This window comes from Pipistrellus kuhlii, unplaced genomic scaffold (assembly GCF_014108245.1).
Source record: "Pipistrellus kuhlii isolate mPipKuh1 unplaced genomic scaffold, mPipKuh1.p scaffold_m20_p_6, whole genome shotgun sequence".
NCBI classification, from domain to species: domain Eukaryota; kingdom Metazoa; phylum Chordata; class Mammalia; order Chiroptera; family Vespertilionidae; genus Pipistrellus; species Pipistrellus kuhlii.
In genome coordinates, this window is record NW_023425562.1 from 25,159,960 (window position 1) to 25,173,625 (window position 13,666).

General features: G+C 50.5%; 1 non-coding gene across 1 annotated transcript; it reads right to left on the bottom strand.

Moving 5' to 3' along the window:
- Positions 1–881: 881 nt before the first annotated feature.
- Positions 882–988, bottom strand: LOC118708609. The gene has a single exon (XR_004984662.1). It is a non-coding gene; the product is annotated as a U6 spliceosomal RNA (small nuclear RNA).
- Between the last annotated feature and the right edge of the window lie 12,678 nt (positions 989–13,666).

Here is a 13,666-nt window from a genome sequence, read left to right on the forward strand (position 1 = left end):
GTGGAGTTGGAATTATGTTGTGTCTGGCCATCTCCTGAAATCTTTTATCAGTTTTCATAGTTTTTTCTAGGTGGACAACTGTATCATTTGAAACAATTGCAGCTTAAGTTTTTTTTTCCAGGGACTCTTCTTTCTTGTTCTCACTGCAGCATATCTGAGGACCCTGCCTGGGGCATCCCAGCCAACATAGCCCCAAGGCCAGGGGGCAGACCTCCTGGGCACTCTAAGCACTGAGTTCCCTGGAATCTTATAGGTGGGTGGAGAGTTGGGGTAGAAATGGGCATCTTTGTTTTATTCCTGACTGATGGAAATACTTTTCAAGTTCCACTGATAAGTATCACGTTTACTAAGAGTTTCTACTAGGCCCTCTTTATTATTAAAGAATTTCCTTCCTGTATCTAGCTTGCTAATGGTTTTATAAATCAGAAATGACTATCAAATTTTATCAAATGCTTCTTTGGGGTAGCCATATAACTGATCATATTAATTTTCTGTTTTAAACTATTAGTATCTATAATAATAAAAGGATAATATGCTAATTCGACCAGACGTCCTTCCGTACGTCCTTCCTTCTGGACAAAGCCGCAGCAGGTGGGGGCTGAAGCAGAGGCAGCAGAGGTCCCTGTCCTCAGTGGTGGGTGGGAGCTGGGAATTTCGTGCATCGGGCCTCTAGTTACTTTAGTACATTCATAATGTTAAGTTGTCCTTTAACTACTAAATTACATCCTATTTGGTCATGAACTGTAAATCTTTGGATTGTATTATGGCTATAATTTATTAATATGTTATATCATTTCTTGGAAAATTTTTAATGTGTTATATGGAAATGGAGGGTCCTTAGGATTTTTATTAAATTTAGTTTTTGTTTGTTTTTTTCTTTAAAAAATATGGAATGCTTCACAAATTTACATGTCATCCTTGCATAGGGGCCATGCAAATCTTCTCTGTATCATTCCAATTTTAGTATATGTGCTGCCAAAGCAAGCACTAAATTTAATTTTAAAACATAGCTCTAGAATCATCTCTCCTCTCTACCCCTCAGACACTGGTGTTAGGGGTTGGAGGATGTGCTGGAAGCTTCCCCCCAACCCCTCCCCCCTCCCATAATCAGCAATCCCTGAGGCAGTAGAAGAGAGTAGCCCAGGCCTGACTAATGGTCACATGACCCAGACCTAAAGATAGCATCTTTTGACCTAAGTTATCTTTCAGTTCCTGATCCCTAAGATGGGACACTTCCCCCACCCCACACCCTCCGTGCTACTTTCCCATGACACTGAACAAAGGCATGCTGGAACAGATCTCAGAGCTGTCCTCAAGACCTGAAGAAATGATTTATTACCCTTACCTCACCTTCAACCAATCAGCCTCCAGCACATCCCCCAACCCCTAACCTCCAGTGTCTTGTGATTTTGCCCTATATAATCTGTAACCTATGTGCCACCAGGGAGTCAGTTCATTTAGAGCAAAAGCTCCCCATCTCCATATTAGCCAGTTCAATTTTAAACTCCTTTCTCTTTCTATAGTGCAAACTCCATTCGTGCATTTCTTTGGGCCAGTGAGAGAAGGCAGGTGGACCCAAGGGAAAACACTGGGGTTCAGGTAACAATGTAGGTTTATATATTTCTACTTTTAAAACATCCCTGCCTAGTTCTCTTAGAAAGAGATGTCATTTTCCATCTTCCTTGGTGCTTTTAAACCTGTATATACAACTGAAAAACATTTAAAAAACATTCTTTTATAAACAACTATGGAGCTAAAAGGTAAATCAAAACAAATAAAAAAATCTTTAAAATGAACATCAATGAGAACATGATATGTCAAAATTTATGAGCTAGGTACATTTATTTGAAAACAAAAATTCATGTACTTGGAAACAGAAATGGCTGAAAGTAACGCAAAATTAACTGAGAGTTCTTCAAGATACATGTTAAAGTAGAAGTATTTTTTTTTTAACTCCTGGAATGCTTATATAAATATACTAGAGGCCCAGTGCATGAAATTCGTGCCCTGTGGGGGAGTCCCTCAGCCCAGCCTGCACCCTCTTGCAGTCCAGGACCCCTTGCTCCTTACTGCCTGCCTGCTAGCTACTCTTTAGGACTGGCGCGGAGGCGGGAGAGGCTCCCACCACTGTGGCTGCTCACCAGCCATGAGCCTGGCTTCTGGCTGAGCGAGCGGTATTCTCCCTGTGGGAGCACACTGACCACCAGGGGGCAGCTCCTACATTGAGCGTCTGCCTCCTGGTGGTCAGTGTGCATCATAGCGACCGGTTGTTCCATTGGTTCCACTATAATGGTCACTTAGGCTTTTATTATATAGATTATATAGATTAGAGGCCAGGTGCATGAAATTCATGCATGGTGGGGAAGAGGGTTCCTCAGCCCAACCTGTACCCTCTCCAATCAGGGACCCCTCAGGGGACAACCATCTTGCAATCCGGGACCACTGGTTCCTAACTGCTCACCTACCTGCCTGATTGCCTCCTAACTGGCCCCTCTACCAGCTTGGTCACCTCCCAACTGCCCCTCTGCTGGCCTGGCTGTTCCCCAACTACTCCCCTGCCAGCCTGCCTAGCTGCCCCCAGCTGCACCCCTGCCAGTCTGGTTGCCCCCCAACTGCCCCCCTGCTGGTCTGGTTGCCTCCTACCTGTCTGGAAGAAAGTCAGACATCTGAAAGATGTTTTGTTGCCTGATATAATTAGCATATTACCCTTTTATTAGTATAGACTAGAGGCCCAGTGCACAAACTTCATGCATGGGTGTGTGTGTGTGTGTGTCACTCAGCCCAGCCTGCACCCTCTCCAATCTGGGACATCCCTCTCACAATCCAGGACTGCTGACTCTCAACTGCTTGCCTGCCTGCCTCCCTGATTGCCCTAAGCCAGGCATCTTCAAACTACGGCCCGCGGGCCACATGCGGCCCGCAGAGGAGTCTGATCCGGCCCGCCAGGTTTTTTGGGCAGTGAGCGCAGCCGAGGTGTTACAGTAGGAATTAGTAGTTCATATAGTCCGGCCCTCCAGCTCTCTGAGGGACCGTGATCTGGCCCCCACTTTAAAAAGTTTGAGGACCCCTGCGCCTAAGCACTTCTGCTTGCCAGCCTGATCACCCCCTAACCACTCCCCTGCTAGCTTGATTGCCCCTAACTGCCTTCCCCTACAGGCCTGGTCACCACTAACTGTCCTCCCCTGAGGGCCTGATCACCCCTAACTGGTCTCCCCTGCAGGCATGATCTCCTCCAACTGCTCTCCCCTGCAGGCCTGATCACCCACAACTGCCCTCTTTTGCAGGTCTGGTCCCTCTCAACTGCCCTCCCCTGCTGGCCATCTTGTGGTGGCCATCTTGTGTCCACATGGGGGCAGCCATCTTTGATCACATGGGGGCAGCCATCTTGTTTGTTGGAGTGATGGTCAATTTGCATATTACTCTTTTATTAGATATGATTTATAAAATTTAAAAACAGGACTGAAAAATAACACTCCAAATTATTTGTAGATGTTAACTCTGAGAATGAAGTTGGAGAGAAAAGAGTATTTACAAAGGGAAACCTTTTTAAATGTTTCTGTAAGATTCTGTATTAATTGACTCTTTTATAAGGGGTGATGTATTTTTATACTCTTTGCTTTTTAAAACTTTTTTTCAAAATTAAAAAGATCTGCCAGACACATTTCTAAACACAATGCAGATAAAACTAGAAATTAACAAGAGGCTAGCATCCCCAAATCTATCTGCTTGGAAATTTAAAAACAAGCCTAAATAACACGAATTAAACAATAAATCCAAACTGAATTACTGCCTATTTAGAAATGAACAGTACTAAAAGCACTGCATATAAACCCCACAGGATACCTCCCGAGACATGTGCATTTAGAGGAAAATGAATATCTCTAAATGCAGTCATTAAAAAAGAGGAAAGATGAAAAGATAAGGGGACTAAGCACTTCCTCAATAAGGTTGGAAATGAACATCAAGATAAATCTAAAGACAGCCGACAGAAAAATAATTAATAAGGAAAAGGAGTAGAAATTAATGAAATAGAATAAAATAATAATGGACTAAAGCTATAAAAATGAAAAATAATTCTTTGAAAAATAGATAAGCTAGACAAAATTATCGAGTCTGATCAAGAAAATACATCAGTACTCATAAAAATGAAGAAGGGGCATTACACATACACAGATATGTTACATTATAAAGAAATACAAATTTTGCCCATAAATTTGACAGTCCAAAGTAAAACGAACAATTTAAAGGAAAGAACAAAAACAAAATGGCAAATGCAGTAACTTGACTCATCTCACTTCCGCCCAATCCCTCGGAAGTGCCTCTCTCCACCAGAAGTGAGAAAGCTGAGAACTACCGTGCCCATATGTCCTTACAGCTAGAGTGGAGCATGTGACCTGGACCCAGCCAAGCAGATGTGCTAAGGCAGGCATCCAGAGGTGAGAGTGAGGGCTGGGGAGCTGGCTCCAGCTGAGGGACCTGCTCTTGTGGTAAAGGTATTGGTTCCACTGGGACAGCTGTGGCAGAGGTGCCTGGGGAGGAGGGGTCAGAGGCAGCTGGGGTTCTGCTAGGACAGTCTCTTGGGCTGGGGATTACTCCTCACTCTTGAATATGTCCCTCCCCTCCCCAGGAATCCAGGAAGCTCTCTAAACCATGTGGTTTACAATTTTCTGCCTTAGTTAGCCAGTGGTGGTCTATAACCAGAAACTGTGACTAATACACCAACATTGATTCAAGAAGAGGCAAGGAAAAAAAAAAGAATAAAATTTTTAAAAAACGCACCAGGTTCAGGAGGTTTTATGGGAAAATTCTACTGTACCTTCAAAGAACATATAACGTCTATGTTGAAAATATTGATTTGTATGTTCAACCTCCCAATTTCTATGTCATGAATGAACTCAAGTTTACGAATGCCTTGCAAGTTAACTCGGTATAAGATGAACAAAACAGGCTTTCAGAATGGATTTTGCTGGTGGGAGGCTCCCTTTGCCCCTCTGATGTGGTCCAGACCTTCATGGTTAAGATGGAGAAGAAAATGGGCTCCGAAGATGGGGAGTGATTCACTTGTTCATTCACTGATCGCTCCCGCATGCTCGTGCTATTCTAGGCATAGAGAATACAGCACTGAGCAAAACAGACCTCCGGAGCCACAGAGGTCTGGGGAAGTTCTCCTGACAGAGGGAACTGGCCACTGCAAAGTCGGGCATGCAGGAACATACCCATCATGCCCCAGGAACATGAAGGTGGCTGGAGTCAGGGAGAAAGAGGAAGGAGATGAGTCAGAAACCTGAACAAGTGTGGGAGGCCACTCAGGGGCTCTGCCTTTTTCTGAGGGACTGGGAGCAGGGTGGTGGCTGTGGTGCAATAAGAAGGCGTCTCATACTAGATGTTCTTCTTCTTCTTTTTTAAAATTCTTACCCAAGGATATTTTCCCATTAATTATTAGAGAGAGTGGAAGAGAGAAAAAAAGGCAGAGAGAAATATGGATGTGAGAGAAGCACATCGATTGGTTGCCTCCTTCGTGCGCTCCAACCAGGGCCTGGGCCGGGGAGGAGCCCGCAACTGAGGTACATGCCCTTGACTGGAATGGAACCTGGGACCCTTCAGTTTGCAGGTCGATGCTCTCTCCACTGAGCCAAACCGGCTAGGGCTGTTTTAAGGCAAGGCTGACAGTAGTTGTGGATGGTTCCATGTGGCGGTTGAGAGAAAGAGGAGACAAGGATAGTGCCAGCTTCCAAGTCTGTACGGTGAGAAGGGTCTCCTCAAGCCAGGACAGTGTGCATGTGTGCATGTGTGCATGTGTAGGTGGGGAGCAGTTAAAGGGGCTCCTAAAGGGGACAGGGTGGGGTGGAGGTGATGGGTGGGTGACAGAAGTGGGACCACCCCTGGCTCTGATCATGCCTCGGTGCCTCTAACTTCATTTCTAAGCGCATCCTTTTTTTTTTTTTTTTTTTTTTTTTTTTTAATTCCCATGTTTGGAGGTGCAATTTTGCTGCTATTGAAATTCAATGTGCCATCTCTTCCCTTGGTCTCCCTGCTTTAATTGTGTACCCCTGGCTCTGCGCCTCTGTGCTGGGCGGCTTGGAGATTCATAATTTCAGCCTGACACCATAGTAACCACTTAGTTTGATTCAAGATTCCAGTGTCATCTCTGGCTGCACTTGAATAGGACTCCTTACAGCAACAGCAATTATTTCTTCGTTTCCAAGGAAAATGTAAACAGAAGGTCAGCCTTGGCCAGGCCGCTCCATTTTCTCCCTTGTGGTGACAGGTTGATTTGGGGAAATTGGGTCTGTTTGTTATTTCTCCTCCCGGCTCCCCCTGCCTCCACTGGTGATGGAGGAAGTGGCCATGACAGAGACGGGCTGGCTGGGGCAGGCACAGAGATGGAAGACGAGTTCTTACAGCAGCTGCAAATGCAGCCAAAACCTGCCCGAATGTCCTGAACCGTCCCTTCGCCCCTCTCCCCTGGCTGTCCCCACCCCAGGCTGTGGGCCCCAACAGAAACCAATGCCAGCTAACATTCAGGGAGTGGCCTTGGATTGGCCTTGTCTCCCCACCTGCTCAGCATAGGCCTGGAGATGCCACCTTCCAGCCCCTGCAGTCCCTGAGCTGGCAAGGTCTCCGCAGCTGAGCTACAAAAGTCCCCTGCCTTGTCCTAGCCAATGTGGCTCAGTGGATAGATTGTCAGCCCCTGGACAGAAGGGTCTCAGCTTTGATTCTGGTCAAGGGCACGTACCTTGGTTGCAGGCTGAACTCCACCCCCTCCACCCCTCGGGGCCATGTGGGGGAGGCAAACATTCAATGTGTCTCTCTTACATCGATGTTTCTCTCTCTCTGCCTCTCCCCCTTACTCTCTCTAAAACTTGATGGAAAAATATCCTGGGGTGAGGATTAATAACAACAAAAAGTCCCCTTCCTTAAAAGCTAAGCCCAACTAGCACAGCGCCCCTGCCCTCTCATGATGGTGCCCCGCCTGTCTGCGACGCTCCCTGCCTCAGTTGCCCCGTCTGCTTCTCTGAGGCCTCTGACCCCCTTGCTGGACCACGCTCCCTGGAGCCAGTGTTTGCTGGAGCCTGTGCTGTGAGTCCCTCCAAACCCTAACACCACGGAGGTTCCCATTGCCTCTGATTCCTTTACTTGTCCGAGCCCCAGTTTCCCTACCTGTGCAATGGAGACACTAACGGCCCCTTCCTCAACGGGGTGCTGGGGAGTTTCCAAGATTCTCACTCCGAAAGGGCATCTGTCAACAAAGCGGCAGCCTCCTCCTCTAGTTCTCAGGGGACCGCCTTCCCGTCAGGGTGCCAGGTGAAAGGTGGCAGGCGCTGCCAGCGCTGTGGCTCTTCCCCAGCCCGCTGTGGAGCAGGCAGCCTGCGTCTCCAGGTCACGTCTGTGCCAGCATCGCTCCCCTTCACTGCCGCTCGACAGGCCAGGGACTGGTGCTCCCATGGCTTCCTCTCCTCCACTCGGCCGGCTCCACATCATGGGGTCTGAGTCTTGTGACATCTCACTTCCAGGCAGCACTGTCCGTGCTCACAGAGCCTCTGTCCGTGTGAGTGGCGGAGCCCGGGGAGGCCGGGGAAGTCCGTCAGGCACAGTCGGATCCAGGGCACCGTTGATAACTTCAGCCCTGCCTCCCAGTGTCTGTCTTTATCTCCTCTGGCTGGCAGCTTCCGTCTGCAGCTCTCCCAGGAGGGGCGTGCGGCTGCGGCTGTTCCAGATTCCCTGCCTGCCAGGTTAGCTGAAGGAGAGCTCCGAGCTTCAGCACGCACAGGCCGATCCCAGAGAGGGCTCTGGGCAGCCCAGCAGGTCCTGCACACGCCCCCCCGCCCCCCTCAGTCCAGTCACTGTCTTCAGGGGGCGGCCCATTCCAGTCACACACTTTCACCAGCAGATGGGGTGTGTGTGCACAGGTGTGCATGTGGTACATGTGTGTGCACACACCTGCCCAGCCTCCCCAGTGCCGCAGTGTGGGGAGAATTTTTCCAGAGGTGGAAAGTGTTGCCAGGGGAAAGAGGGCAGGCATGGCTATTCATCCTTCCCTGGATCTGTTGATCCTGGCTGCCTAGAGCCCTCAAGGCCATCCCTTACAGTGGGCACAGGCATGAACTCCCTGAAACAAAGACCAAAGAGTCACTCACTTGTCCAAAATCTACCCAGGACATCCCAGCTAACCTTGGGCAGGCCAATATTCCCAGATATGCAGCCCTGTCTCCCTCCTTTTCCTGGAGCTGCCTTCTCTTTCTTCCTCCCCATCCTGCCTTCTTTTCCTGTGTCTTCCTTCGTTCTGCCTTCAGCACATATTCCCTGAGCACCTACTGTGTGCTAGCCCTCTGCAACAGGCCCTGGCGGCCCATCCAGGAGCCCTGCATTCTCCATAAGTACAGGTTCAGTCACACAAAGATAGGCTTGCAAACGCCGGGAGGTTCCAGGGAGAGGAAAGGTGCTGGGAGAACATCCATCAGGGGCCTTGGCGTGGCCGTGGTCAGGGAAGCTCCCCGGAGGAAGTAGCTGTGGCTTCTGAAGGACGAGTACAAACTGGCTCTGCAGGGAGGGCAGCCACGAGGGACCATTCCACGTAGGAGGGATAGCGTGGGCAGACCCACGAGTGTGGGGGCGCACAGCCTGTGTGTGTGTGTGGGGGAGAAGGGGGCAGCGAGGTGGACGGTGATGAGGCTGAAACAGGCCCCTGGCCATCTGTAGCCCCTCAGGAAGCAGCCGAGGTCCCACCTCCTCCAGGGAGCCCTTCAGGATTTCCCGGCCCTTGCTGCCTGAGCATTTACAAGCTGCATTGTTTTCAGCTGTGCCCTTTCCCGTTTTCTTCTCTAGGCCTTGAGCTTGTTGAGGGAAGGGGAGGTTTGTTTCCATCTCAGAGTCCCTAGCACCTGGCGTGAATTCTGACTCATGGCAGGGGCTCAGGAAATGTTTGGGGGGATGGGAAAGGTTTTGTTCAAATGGCAGCAGAGTCCTAGAGTACAGCCGCCTAGACACAAACCCTGTGGTGGCCCTGCTGGTCCAAGGACGTTTACGTCCGTCTCCCTTCTAGAGGGTCAGGTCACTGGGGGCCCAGAGTTTTAAGTCAGGCCGGGGAACTCAGAGCCACAGCTTCACGGAAAGGGTGAGAAAGATGCAAATAAAAGATATACGATGTGTCATTGTCTCCCAAGACCTGCTGTATCGTGTTGAGCAGAATAACTCGGAAGCTGTAACTTCTGGCTTAGAGCTGCTTGCCTGTGACCTGCTTCCACAGCGAAGGAGCGGTGCTGGTGGGGGCTCCTCCAAGGAGAAGAGCCAGGGCTGTTATTCTCTCCTGATTTTATTACAAAATTAGCGGCCTGGTGTGTGAAATTCATACACATTAAAAGGGAATTAATTAGAGGAAATATTTTAATATTGCTATTTGCCCTTTCTCTATAATAGAAGTGTCAGAGATGAAAGAAAATTAGTAAAATGTATATGAAAACCTTCCTCCTGTCAGTCTGGGGCTTGACTAGAATCAAGTCCCCGATCACCATCTGCATGTGCTTCGAAAATGCAGGAGACCCAGACTCGGCCAGCCCCACCCCTGTCAAGCTCATCCAGAGGCCCCCCCGGTCTGGCACTGGGGTGTGAGTGGGCATGGCCTGAGGTGCCCTGTCAAGCCCCACTGGTCGAGCAGCACGGCTTGAGTTCCCCCATCAAGCCCCATGGGGCAGGGGCCGTGGCCTGAGGTCCCCCTTCAAGCTCTGCCAGGCCAGGGGCACGGCCTGAGGTCCCTGGCCTGGGCCAAGCGCTGTGCAGCCTCAGGTTCCTGCTGTGAGGTTGTGACATTATGGCATCCCAGCTAATTTGCACATTCCTCTGTTATATAGATAGATTGACCTCATTTAGGACATTGGGAACTACTCAAAAGTAGGAAGGAAAGAAGGGGAAGAGAGGGAGAGAGGTCAGTCCCTATTTCTACTGCTCATGGCTAAATTTAGTACTTTCCAGAATGGCTAAAGCACAGACTTTAAATTCCAGCTTTGTCACCGCCAGTTTGGGGCTCAGGGAAACTTCCCTCTGAGCGCCTCTCCTGATCTGTGGAGTTCAAGGCGAGGATGGTCACATGGGGTGAAGGAGCCTGAGCCTGGCTCAGCAAGGGCTCCAAGTGCTAGCTGTTGGTGTTTTGCACTCTCCATGTTGCTGGAAAACCCTTTTAAAAGTCTTTCTACTGTGGGGATTTGAGACCCAAAAATGAGCCACATTTGAGACCCAAAATGTGCCTTCAAGTAAGCTGGGTGCCTTCCAATCCTCATTCCCTGAGGACATCCCTGCTTCTGTAGGAGAAAACAGGGCTCACTGTGGTGGAGGTGTGTGTGTGTATGGTGGGGAGGGGCTGCTTACAATAGGATGCATTAGGCCTGTTTCCTAGGAAACACAGGTGGGGAGGAGGGCTGCTCACAGCTGCTGGGACTCCGAGGGCACCAGAGTCAGGCCCTCAGTGGCCCCTAGTGCTGCCTGCTCACTGTGCTTTTGTCGCCGGAGACTCAATCTTCTCCATCGCCTGTGGGAGCGAAGCGAAGTTCTTTCAATCTTCAGAAAGTGAATGTCCCGAGAGTTGCAGGGGAGAATGAGATGTGGCAAAAGCTTTATTTGCATGAGGTTACATTCCTCTGGTTCCAACATCCCATACCCCAAACCAGTCCGGAAAGAGATGTCCGGGGTTCCAGTAGAGCCAAAAAGAGGGCCAGGGCCAGACGTCCGTCCGTGTTGCAGCCAGGGGTCCAGCTCAGCATTCAGGCCAGAGCACAGCCCCTGGAACAGGTGTCCCGAGAGCTCAGCGCGCCAGAGAGAGTCAAAACCAAGAGCTCATGCCTTTGTTCCGAAGTTTAAATCTTCAGTGCTTGTGGTGGCCACACCATCCTGGCCCCTTTGTTCCCCGGTGTGATCAACAGACAGGCACCTTCCCATGTCACTCAGATCTTACTTGGCATGCGTCCAAACTGCCTTTGTCCTGTCCCTTCCCCCATCAATCAGAGGGGAACTGACTCGGAGAGTGTTAAATTCACAAAGCTGCATAAATGGCATTCCTATATCACCCAGTCTCCCTTTACTCCTTTCCTGTTAATAATAACCGGGTTATTAGAAACAGTACCCCTTCCCCAGCCCTTCCTCGGAGGCTCAGTCTCACCATGGGGAAGGGTGGAGGGCCACAGGTGCCTTGGATTCTGAGAGCCGCCTGGGCTCTGCCCTCCTGGATACTGCCCCAGCCTGCCAGTCCCCTCCCTTCTCTCCGGTGGACTGGCTCGATCTCGTCTCTAGTGGCTCCTCAGACCCAGCCTCTACCCACTCTTGTTACAAGCAGATGTACTCCCGCTAAGGTCCCTGGCATCAGCGAGTTGCTGGCTCTCTCTGATCAAGATGCTTTCCTTTCCTCTCTGGGATACCCCCTGGGAGATCAAGGGAAGCCTGTGCTATGCTTGGTAGGCAATGGGGGTCCCTGTTTGCCCCCAACTTGAATAATCTCTTACCTTGCCGAGCCCATTCCCCTTTCAAGAACTCCCAGGACACAGTGCCGTTTTCTGTCTGCTTTCTGGAAAAACTAAACAGTAGATACCATTTTCTGGCTCCTGCTGTGTGCTGCGTGCAGCTCGTCCATCACCTCCAACTTTCACAGCCAACCAGGGAGGACAGGACGATGTCCATTGTGCAGATGGTGAAACCAGGGCTCAGAGAGACCAGAACGTCACAGCTGCCAGAGCTGGGGTGTGAGTCAAGGAGCTTGTCTGTTGGGCTAAACCACACAAGAACCAAGATCAGTCCACAGGAAACAGGGTGCAGTGCGGCGGGGGTGCACACAGGGTGTAGTAGTGATGTCCTTCTGCACCTTGACCTTCATCTCCGGGCTCTGGTTCGCAGAGAACACTGTGGGAGGGAAGCAAACACCAGGTTGTCAAAGCTACTGTCTGGGCGCTATTTTTGGTGATTTCTGTGACCAGCTTCTGTAGAGAAGGCATTTTAAGTCTCTGTTTGAAGAAATTCCCATTGTACAAATGTGCATAATGAGCTATGCCCTGGCCAAGGCATGGATTTTCCCCTAATGTTCAGCTAATTTGCATGAAACGGCAATAAATGGGGAGCAGAGGTACCTGTGGGGGCCTGTGTTTGGTTCAGGCACAGCTGCTACTGTTTGGGGTGGGAGGGCCAGGGAGCTTCGTTGTCCTGCACTGCCCTGGAGCCAAGCCTGCCCTCTGCTCCCCCTGCTCCGGGGCCTGTCCCGGGGCTCAAGGGAGCGTGGGCAGGGAGGGCTCCCCCAGAGCCAACCGTGAATTCCTGCTCTGTCACCGAGGAGCCATGTGGCTATGTGGGAGCGCTTTAACCTTTCTGTGCCTAAACTTCCACGTCTGAGAAATGGGAAAAATGATAAGTGAGTGAACATACATAAAAGCCTTTAGAACTGTGCCTTAGCAAAATGGTCGCAGGTAGAGCTGGATAGGGCCAGCAGGACACCCCAAACGTGGGCTATATCCACAACTTCCTGGTGGCCCCCGAGGCAAGGAGAGCAGCTTGAGAGTCGCTAGCAGGGTCACCTTAGACCATTGGAAAACACAGATATTTACCTTACAATTCATAACAGTAGCAAAATTACAGTTATGAAGTAGCAATGAAAATAATTTTATGGTTGGGGGTCACCACAACATGACAAACTGTATTAAAAGGTCGCGGCATTAGAAAGGTTGAGAACCACTGAGCTAGGTGGACACGATGTTGAATGGATGAGGATTCACACAGGCAGAGGGCAAAGGACCCCCGACCCCCTGCTTCTTGCTCCTGCCCCAGCCCCAGCACCAGCCCCAGCATGGAAACAGCTGGGGGCAGTGTGCTATCAGGATCTCAGGAGGCTTATAGCTTGCACACTGGCTATAATCCTCTCCCCACTTCTCTGCCCAGCAGAGTGCTTTTTCAGGATTCTGAGGAAGTGTGTAGTCAGAAATCAGCCCTCTAGGAATTTTGATAAAATTCCTCCCCTATGGAGAGCCACTGACATGGGGGATATGGATGTTAGAGAAAACGCATTTGCAAAGACATTTGATGCAATCATGGTTTGAAGTCTCAGAGCTTCAAGCCCTGGGCAAAGAATGTGTGGGGTGGGAGTGGGGATGGTGGGCACCTGCTTCCTGAGCCCCACTGCGCAGCCCTGTCTGCACCTGTGCCAGCCAAGGCAGGTGGACGCCCAGCTTCTCAGCCCCCTGTCCCCTGGGCTCAAAGCAGATACTGAAGCAGCCACAGGCCTCAACAGCAGGACTCTGGCGAGGTCTGCTCTGCTGCCCCTCAGCCCCAGGGCATGCTGGCAGCACTGAGTGTGGCCGCTGTCCTGGGGATTTCCAGTGGTCACTCTTGGTTGAGCGCCTCTTTCTTCAGTTTTCTGCCAGTTTCTCCTTATCTGCCTCCCAGGTAGGACCTGAATCCAGACAGTTCTGCCTGTCACGCAGCTAGTCTTAGAAGGCTGTCAGGAGAGGTGGGCAGGGGCCAGATGGTGATGGCTTGAACCTAGGGAACAGGTGGTGCACAGCCAGGTTTAGGGAAACTCCACTCCCAGCAGGTGTGGGAGAGGAGCGAAGGTGGCAGCATGGAGGAGGCAGCCTGGCTGTTGGAGGGAGGCCAGGGGCTTGACTTGGCACACAGGGGCTTGATGGTAGCCCCCGTC